Here is an 8,640-nt window from a genome sequence, read left to right on the forward strand (position 1 = left end):
ATGACAGTCTTGGTGTTTTGGGGGCTAATTTTGGCCTTCTGTATTAGCTTTGCTCTGCTGAAATGGAGTGACTTAAAATATAGAAGGAAAGGCTTGCCACCAGGAACAATGGGGTGGCCACTTTTTGGTGAGACTGTAGATTTTCTCAAATATGGACCGGATTTCATGAAGAAACAAAGTGCAAAGTGAGCTTTTATTATGAATTTCTTTTTGTTATTATTATTCTAAATTATTATTATTAATTACGAGTGGAATACTACACCATATTACATAGATTTATTAGTGCATGGAAAATCCCACGGCAATGCACATAGTAGATTAAGATCGACACTGTACATGTTTCAAAAGAAATGGACCTTAATTCATAGTCAAGGACAAAATTAAGTTGAAACTAAGGGGGGCATGGTCCCCTTTGATTTTTTTTTTTAAAATTAAAAAGTATATATAAACATATAAGATTTTCAAGTTTGAATCTAAAAAATTAATACTTAGTCCCCCAAAATTGAAAGTTGACCTCTCTCTCTCTCTCTCAATTAATTTCTTATTTATCTAATCGTCTCAAATATCAATGAATATATATACACACACAAAAATGACTTATGATGGTTTGTTTGAAGAGGACACATCTTATGGAGCAACTTTCATCTTCTCACAAATGTGTGGGTCTCACGTGCTATGAAAGAATGGCTTACGAAGTCATTTCATAAGATAATTTTTGTGTTAGTCATGTTACTTTGACTATTTATTGTTTGAGATCCAAAATAAAAAAAATTTGAAAATTTTGAGTTTGGGAGTTTGGCTATATTTAAAAGATTGCTTTAGTATTTTCTTTGTTATTTATTTATTTATTTTATATGAGTTTGGATGTATTTTTTAAAATGATTGATTATAGGAAAACCAACACAAAACTTAATCTTTTTTGTTCAATCTAAAAAAAAAATGTAGATAATTCAAAAGCTTGTAGTTGAGCTAGCATTTTTTGGTGTTTTCAACAAAAACATCTGAGATTCAAATTCACACTCCCCTTTTACAACTATTGAATTATAAAAAAAATTCCCTATGAACTTTAGGTTTGTAATAAATTAAACATCCTTTTGGCATTTTTTGCTAAAATCCAACGGATTTAATCACGTTATGTGCATATAATAATAATAATAATAATTCCAACTTATTAATGATATGGTAGAAATCATGTACACACCACATATTTCACATGATTAATCTATTAATCTTTAATGAAAAAAATAAAAATAAAAGGTAATTAGATTTATGTTGATAAAGATTTGAGAAAAATGAAAAAAATACATTTTGTCACATCCTTATTTTTGTGTTGACAAGTATGGAAGTGTATTCAAGTCCCACATACTGGGTTGTCCTACCCTTATCTCTATGGATCAAGAGCTCAACAAATATATCCTGAAAGCTCGAGAATGTGTTAAAACATAAGAGCTGTTTAGATTCCCAAGTTAAAAATTACAGCTTGATAGATTTTATTCTAACTTATACTAAGTGCGGAATAGAGTAAATGCGAGCGGATAAACAAATAAACTACTTTAAGCCATATTCAATATAATACAGCAGTAATATGAAAGCTAAAAGAGTAGAGAAGAAGAATGCAAACACAAAATAACATGCCGATGTGTTATCGAAGAGGAAATCGAAGTACTCGGCGTAAAACCACTCTGCCGCCCTCCAAGCGGTAATTGATCCACTAGACAATTAGTTGGGATACATGGGTTATCAAGAGATCCTCCAAGCCTAATTTTCCCGATGCACCTGAACCCTCCAAGCTCTTACTCCAACAAGGTTTCTCGAAAATGTGTCTTGTCTAGTTTTCCGGATCCCGTAATACGCCCGATTGTATCTGCCAAAGCCTAGCTTCTTCTAATGCTTTCCAGCAACACCAAAAACTCATTGAACACTCTAAAAGGGTGTGGTAAGTGTTTGACCTATCAACCTCTCAATGGTATGGAAATGGAGAAGTAGGAGTTGAGGAAAATTCACAAGCAATTGTATAGAGAATTATGGGTATAATAATCTCTAATTCTCAAGGTTTGTGGCTAGGGTTTTCTCTCAGAAACACTCCTTAACATCTGTGGGTAATGGAGATATATATAGTGTGAGTACAGATAGTGTGTATAGAAATTACAGTTCAGCAAAACAGAATGTTTCGCGGGTGTCTTGCAGGAAGGCCTTACCCACGAAACACTCGCAAAAACCATCTGTCTTCATCCTGTCCTGACTCTTCGTATTCCAATTATGTGTAGAGCACATGCATCACTTCGCGGGATGCTTACTTGCGAGCTACCCGCAAAAACACTTCAATCTTCAATTTGCCTTGAGTCTTCACACTCTTTCTCACACACAACCCTTACAAATAAAAACCAAATGAAATACAGGGTACAAAAGATTGAACATAATTACAATCAAATTATTTGGCACAAAATTAAAGCCAACAAAAACATAGTTGTAAATTACAACTTTACATATCCTTATGAATGAAGGAAAAGGACTTGTTCTTGGCTACCCACAGTCCCGGCTAGATGTAATGGGGAAGACGAATATTGCTGCTGTGCATGGTTCTGCTCACAAATTCATTAGGGGGTCATTGCTATCTCTTGTTGGTACTGCAGCAATTAAAGATCAACTTTTTCCAGATATTGATAAGTTCATGAGAATTATTTTGAACAACTGGGATGGCGAAACCATTGACATTCAGGAAAAAGCCAATGAGGTATACAATCACAATCTTAGGAGTGTAATAAATTAAATCCTATAGTTTAAAAGGTAATAAATTAAATCCTGAAATTTCAAAAAATAACAATTTAAACCCCAACTTATTAAACAGGATTGACTGTGTTTGGAGTTTAATATATAGATTGAGGTTTAATTTGTTATCTTTCCACGCATTGGATTTAATTTGTTACATTGGAAACTATGTGAATTAATGATATAACTTGGTACACCCCAAATGTATAGGGTTTAAAATTTTTTTTTTTCCAACAAATTAAAATGATGGCACAATTCATACTTGTCATGTTTTTCTACACAGATGGCCTTTTATGTAGCCTTCAGACAGATTATAAGCGCTGAATGTGATTTAATTTATGAGGCTTTTAAAACGGAGTTTGATAAGGTAGCAACAGCAGCACTTTCATTGCCTATCAACATTCCAGGCACAACTTACTATCAGGGTTTACAGGTATGTAATTGAAGAATTATTAATTGCATCATGTCACATAATATTTATATTTCATGTACATATATTGGAACATTTTGACCAATGTAAAATTGAGATTATTCCTTTACACGCAAGGAAGAATATCCATAATATTTTGAGACAAATTGTGGAAGAGAGAGAAGCTTCAAGGAAAACTCATAATGGCATGTTTGCCGAGCTTATAGGAAATGAGAAGCCAAGATATCGTCTAACCGAGGAGCAGGTGTTTGATCAAATATTTACAATATTGTATTCAGGTTAAGAAACTGTCTCCGTTACTACCATGATGGCCATCAAGTAACTACATATATGATCAACCCAAAGCTCTTCAAGAACTTAGAGTGAGAGTCTTACTAAGCTTCTATGTTTTATAACTTTTTTTCATCATGATAATGTTCATAATTCTTTTTTGGCTTAACTCAATCAGGAAGAACAGTTAGCAATACGTGAAAGAAAAAAACCGGACGAACCAATTGACTGGAATGTCTACAAGTCTATGAGTTTCACCAGTGCGGTAAGTAGAATTGGAATTTAATCAAAGTTTTCCACCAAATAAGTTTGGAAGCAAATTTCTTCAACTCACTATGTGACGATTAAAATGAATATCCACATTTTCTTTTAGTCACATACCTTATTTAATGAGAGTCATTTAATTTAACACACATTAATAGTATTATCAATCGTCACATAATAGGTTGGAAATTCCTCCAAATTGGTTTTCAAATAGTGTTACATGCTTCTCTTCTTATTCAAATAGGGAAAAAAAAAATCTCCCTTTAAATGCCTTTTATATTTAAATGTTTAACCAAAAAAGATATTTCTTATTCTCTTGATACAGGTGATCCTTGAAACCTCAAGGTTGGCCACTATTGTTAATGGATTACTGAGGAAGACAACACAAGATGTGGAATTGAATGGTATGTTCAACAAACTTATGGTTGTTTTTATAATGGTTGACATAATTTGTTATGATAGGTGCATCATAAGAATAGTTTTATTGTTTGATCCATGTAAAAGTAATGTTGCTCTAATCACAACATATCATATTGATAATTGTGAAGAATGTTGTGTCCTTAGTACCACCCAAATCATAATGGGAAGTGTTGTTTAGTCAATTTGTTACATTTCAATGGGGTTTTCACTTTTCAGGATTCCTCATTCCAAAAGGATAGAGAATATATGTTTTCACAAGGGAGCTCAACTATGATCCAGTCCCCTATCCAGAGCCTTCTACATTCAATCCTTGGAGATGGCTGGTTAGTTACTTAAGTCAAACATTTTATAAAACTAAAAGCCTTTTCTATTATTCATTTCTATATCCTTAAAAAGTAATTATTAATGAAATGGAATACAGGATAAGAGCTTGGAGTCTCACAGCTATTGCTTCTTATTTAGAGCTGGAGGCAGGCTGTGTCCTGGAAAGGAATTGGGCATGGTTAAAGTTTCTACATTCCTTCACTATTTTGTTACTAAATACAGGTTTGTTCCATAATTAGGACACTAATTTATAAACCTTAAACCTAATGGCATTATTTTTTCCTTGGAAAAATGTGAAACTTTTGCTAAAGTAATTATCCTGGTTACAGATGGGAGGAAGTTGAGGAAGTAGAAATCTTAAAATTTCCCAGAGTTGAAGTACCAAATGGGCTGCACGTAAGGGTATCGAAGCACTAATGTTTGTAGAGTAAGGACATATGAAATGTTAGAAGGAACATTCATATTAGAAGGAACATAAAGATGAGCAGTTTATCCAAAAAATGTATGGAATAAGTTTTTTCTTCATTATGCATGGTACTAATTAGAATCAATTTTTTTTTTTCTATGTTTTGCTATTTTTGACCTCATAGCTTCAAAATTTAGGCCATTTTTCTATTTCCTTAATGCAAATTAGAGAGGGTCAAAATTACTAGACCGACTCGACTCCATGCATGTACCATTGCAGCTATATGTTTTTTTTTTTTTTTTTTTTTTTCCCTCCTTTTAATCAAACTTGCATAGTTCCACTTTCAAGGTCTTCTCAATCAAACTTTCATTGCAGCTATATATATATATATATATATATATGACAGTCCTTGCCACGATGTACTTTTGTAAATAACTAGGGTATGCATTTGATGAATTCTTGAAAGTAAAATACCATACAAAAAGAAAAAGAAAAAGAAAATATAAAGATAAATCACTCCACTATCCACACTCTAATAAATACTAATTACTATCTTAAATATTTATAATCCACTTAATAATATAAAATTTGCAAAAGAAAAAAAAAGTGAAAAAAAATTTACCCAGTACTTGATTTCTTAAAAATAAGGTACCATACAAAAAGAAAAAGAAAATAAAAGAAAAATCACTCCACAGTTCACAATCTAAATACTAATTACTATCTTAAATATTTATAATCTACTTAATAATATAAAATTTACAAAAAAAAAAAAGTGAAATTTTTTTTACCATTACTTGATTTTTGAAAAGTAAAGTACCATATAAAAAGAAAAAAAGAAGATAAATAACTCCACATTTAAGATTTTGAATACTAATTACTATCTTAAATATTTATAATCCACTTAATAATATAAAATTTATGAAAGAAAAAAAAAAGTGAAAAAAAATTTACCCAATATTTGATTTCTTAAACTTAAAAGTAAAGTACCATACAAAAAAAAAAAAAAAAGATAAACCACTTCACAGTCCACAATTTAAATAATAATTACTATCTTAAATATTTATAATCCACTTAATAATATAAAAATTAAAAAAGAAAAAAATGTGAAAAAAAAAACCCAGTACTTGATTTCTTGAAAGTAAAGTACCATATAAAAAGAAAAAGAAAAAGAAAAGATAAATCACTCCATAGTCCACACTCGAAATACTAATTACTATCTTAAATATTTATAATCTACTTAATAATATAAAATTTACAAATAAAAAAAAGAAATTACCCAGCACTTGATTTCTTGAAAGTAAAGCACCATAAAAAAGAAAAAAAAGATAAATTACTCCGCAGTCTACACTCTAAATACTAATTACTATCTTAAATATTTATAATTCACTTAATAATATAAAATTTACAAAAGAAAAAAAAAAGTGAAAAAAAAATTTACCCAACACTTGATTTCTTGAAAATAAAGTACCATACAAACAGAAAAAGAAAGAAAAAAAAAAGATAAAGATAAATTACTCAACACTCCACAGTCCACAATCTAAATACTAATTACTATCTTAAATATTTATAATCCACTTAATAATATAAAATTTATAAATGAAAAAAAAAGTGTAAAAAATTACCCAGTACTTGATTTCTTATAAGTAAAGTACCATACAAAAAGAAAAAAAAAACGAAAAATTACTCGACAGTCCACATTCTAAATATTAATTACTATTTAAAATATTTATAATCCACTTAATAATATGAAATTTACAAATGAAAAAAAAAAAAAATTTACTCAGTACTTGATTTCTTGAAAGTAAAGTACCATACAAACGGAAAAAAAAAAAAAAAAAAAATTACTACACAGTTCACACTCTAAATACTAATTACTATCTCAAATATTTATAATCCACATAATAATATAAAATTTCTAAAGAAAAAAATGAAAAAAATAATTTACCCAGTACTTGATTGTTTGAAAATAAAATACTATACAAAAAGAAAAAGAAAAAGAAAAAGAAATATAAAGATAAATCACTCCATATTTCACACTCTAAATATTAATTACTATCTTAAATATTTATAATCCACTTAATAATATAAAATTTACAAAAGAAATAAAAAAAATAACAAAATTTTTCTAGTACTTGATGAACTTAAAGTACCATATAAAAAAATAATAATAATAAATCACTCCATAATCTACAATCTAAATACTAATTACTGTTTTGAAAAACATTGCATTAATTGTTTGTTTAAAAAAATGTTGTTTCCCTAAAAATAATATCCAATTACGTTTCCTTAAAAAAATAGATTTTCTACGCAAGAGTACAAGACTAACAAAATGAAATATGAAGAATTCTATGATACAAATTCTTTTTATATGTACCCTATGAAATCTATTTTTATTGGATTAAGGTCCTCTACAGTCCTTAGATAACTTTACTATGAAGTACGGTCGAAATGATGTTGCAAAACGAAATCTTCTCACTTTAAAATAGATGGATACTCATAAAATAAATATTGATAGATAGGATTTTAGAAACTTCATAATAAATTTGCACTCTAATCCAATTTTCCTATCAATGTCCAAATATCATCAAATTCCAAACCGATACCATTCATGGTTTTGAAGAATCAAATGAACCAATTTTAAGGCGTTAAGGATAACAGGTTAAATGTCCATAACTTTTTTTTAATTTTGTTTAATTTTTTTTATTGGCCTAAGATATGTTTTCCTTTCTAACCCAAACCAACGAAAAAAAATTGATAGCCCAAATAAAGGTTTTGCAAGTAGAGTTATAAACAAGTTGAGCCAAACCAATTATTAAAAGTTTAAAATTGTTTATTTAATTTTATTTTGAACATGAATCAAGCACGACTTAAATCATCGACTAGATTGCAGCCAAAATTAGAATTACAGATTTGGAGTCCCAAGTCCCCCATGCACCACTTGGGATCTTCTTTTAACGCCAGCAGGCAATTAGATAGTTCCAGGACTCCATGCATGTATCATTGCAGCTATATGTTTTTTTTTTTTCCTCCTTTCAATCAAACTTGCATAGTTCCACTTTCAAGGTCTTCTCAAGTAAATTTTTTAATTACTTTTATATGACAGCCCTTGCCACGATGCACTCTTGTAAATAACTTGGGTATGCATTTGATGAATTCTTCCTTTTAGTCACGTACCTTATTTAATGATGAGAGTCATTTAATTTAACACACATTGTACGTCTTTAGACCCTTTAACACAAGTTGTTTAACCTAATTATTTAGCCAAGTGATTAATTAGATAAATTATTCAGTTTTAGGTTAACGCAATAAAAACATATCATATAAATAATGCGGAAATATAAAGAACACAACGATATGATAACCTAAGAAAACCTAACCGGTAAAAAACCCGAAGAGGATTTAACCTAACTATCCTTAAGGTAAAGCAGATCAACTATGAAAGAATTGAAGTTTGTACAATAGAGCTTAGACCACTAACATCCTATTGTTACCTCGAGTAGAAAACTTACTTCCACGACTACATGATAGCTCCGAGTTCACGAATTACTTCTTTTTTTGATCCAATGCAACCACAAGTTCTTGTACTTGTGACTTTGAGACTCCACTCAAAGGTTTCAGATCCTCTTTAAAGTTCTTTATGCAGAACCTGAAGAGATTACCAAGTTCTTGACATGAATCTTGATCTTGATAACCCTAAGTGTGTGTATGAAGGTAGACACCTCTAGATTTCACAAAAGATTCAACACATAACTCACAA

General features: G+C 29.8%; 1 pseudogene; it reads left to right on the forward strand.

The window, feature by feature from the left end:
- Window positions 1-4,894, forward strand: LOC126719989 (cytochrome P450 85A1-like; annotated as a pseudogene).
- Window positions 4,895-8,640: the final 3,746 nt, after the last annotated feature.

Source organism: Quercus robur, chromosome 3 (genome assembly GCF_932294415.1).
Source record: "Quercus robur chromosome 3, dhQueRobu3.1, whole genome shotgun sequence".
NCBI lineage: Eukaryota > Viridiplantae > Streptophyta > Magnoliopsida > Fagales > Fagaceae > Quercus > Quercus robur.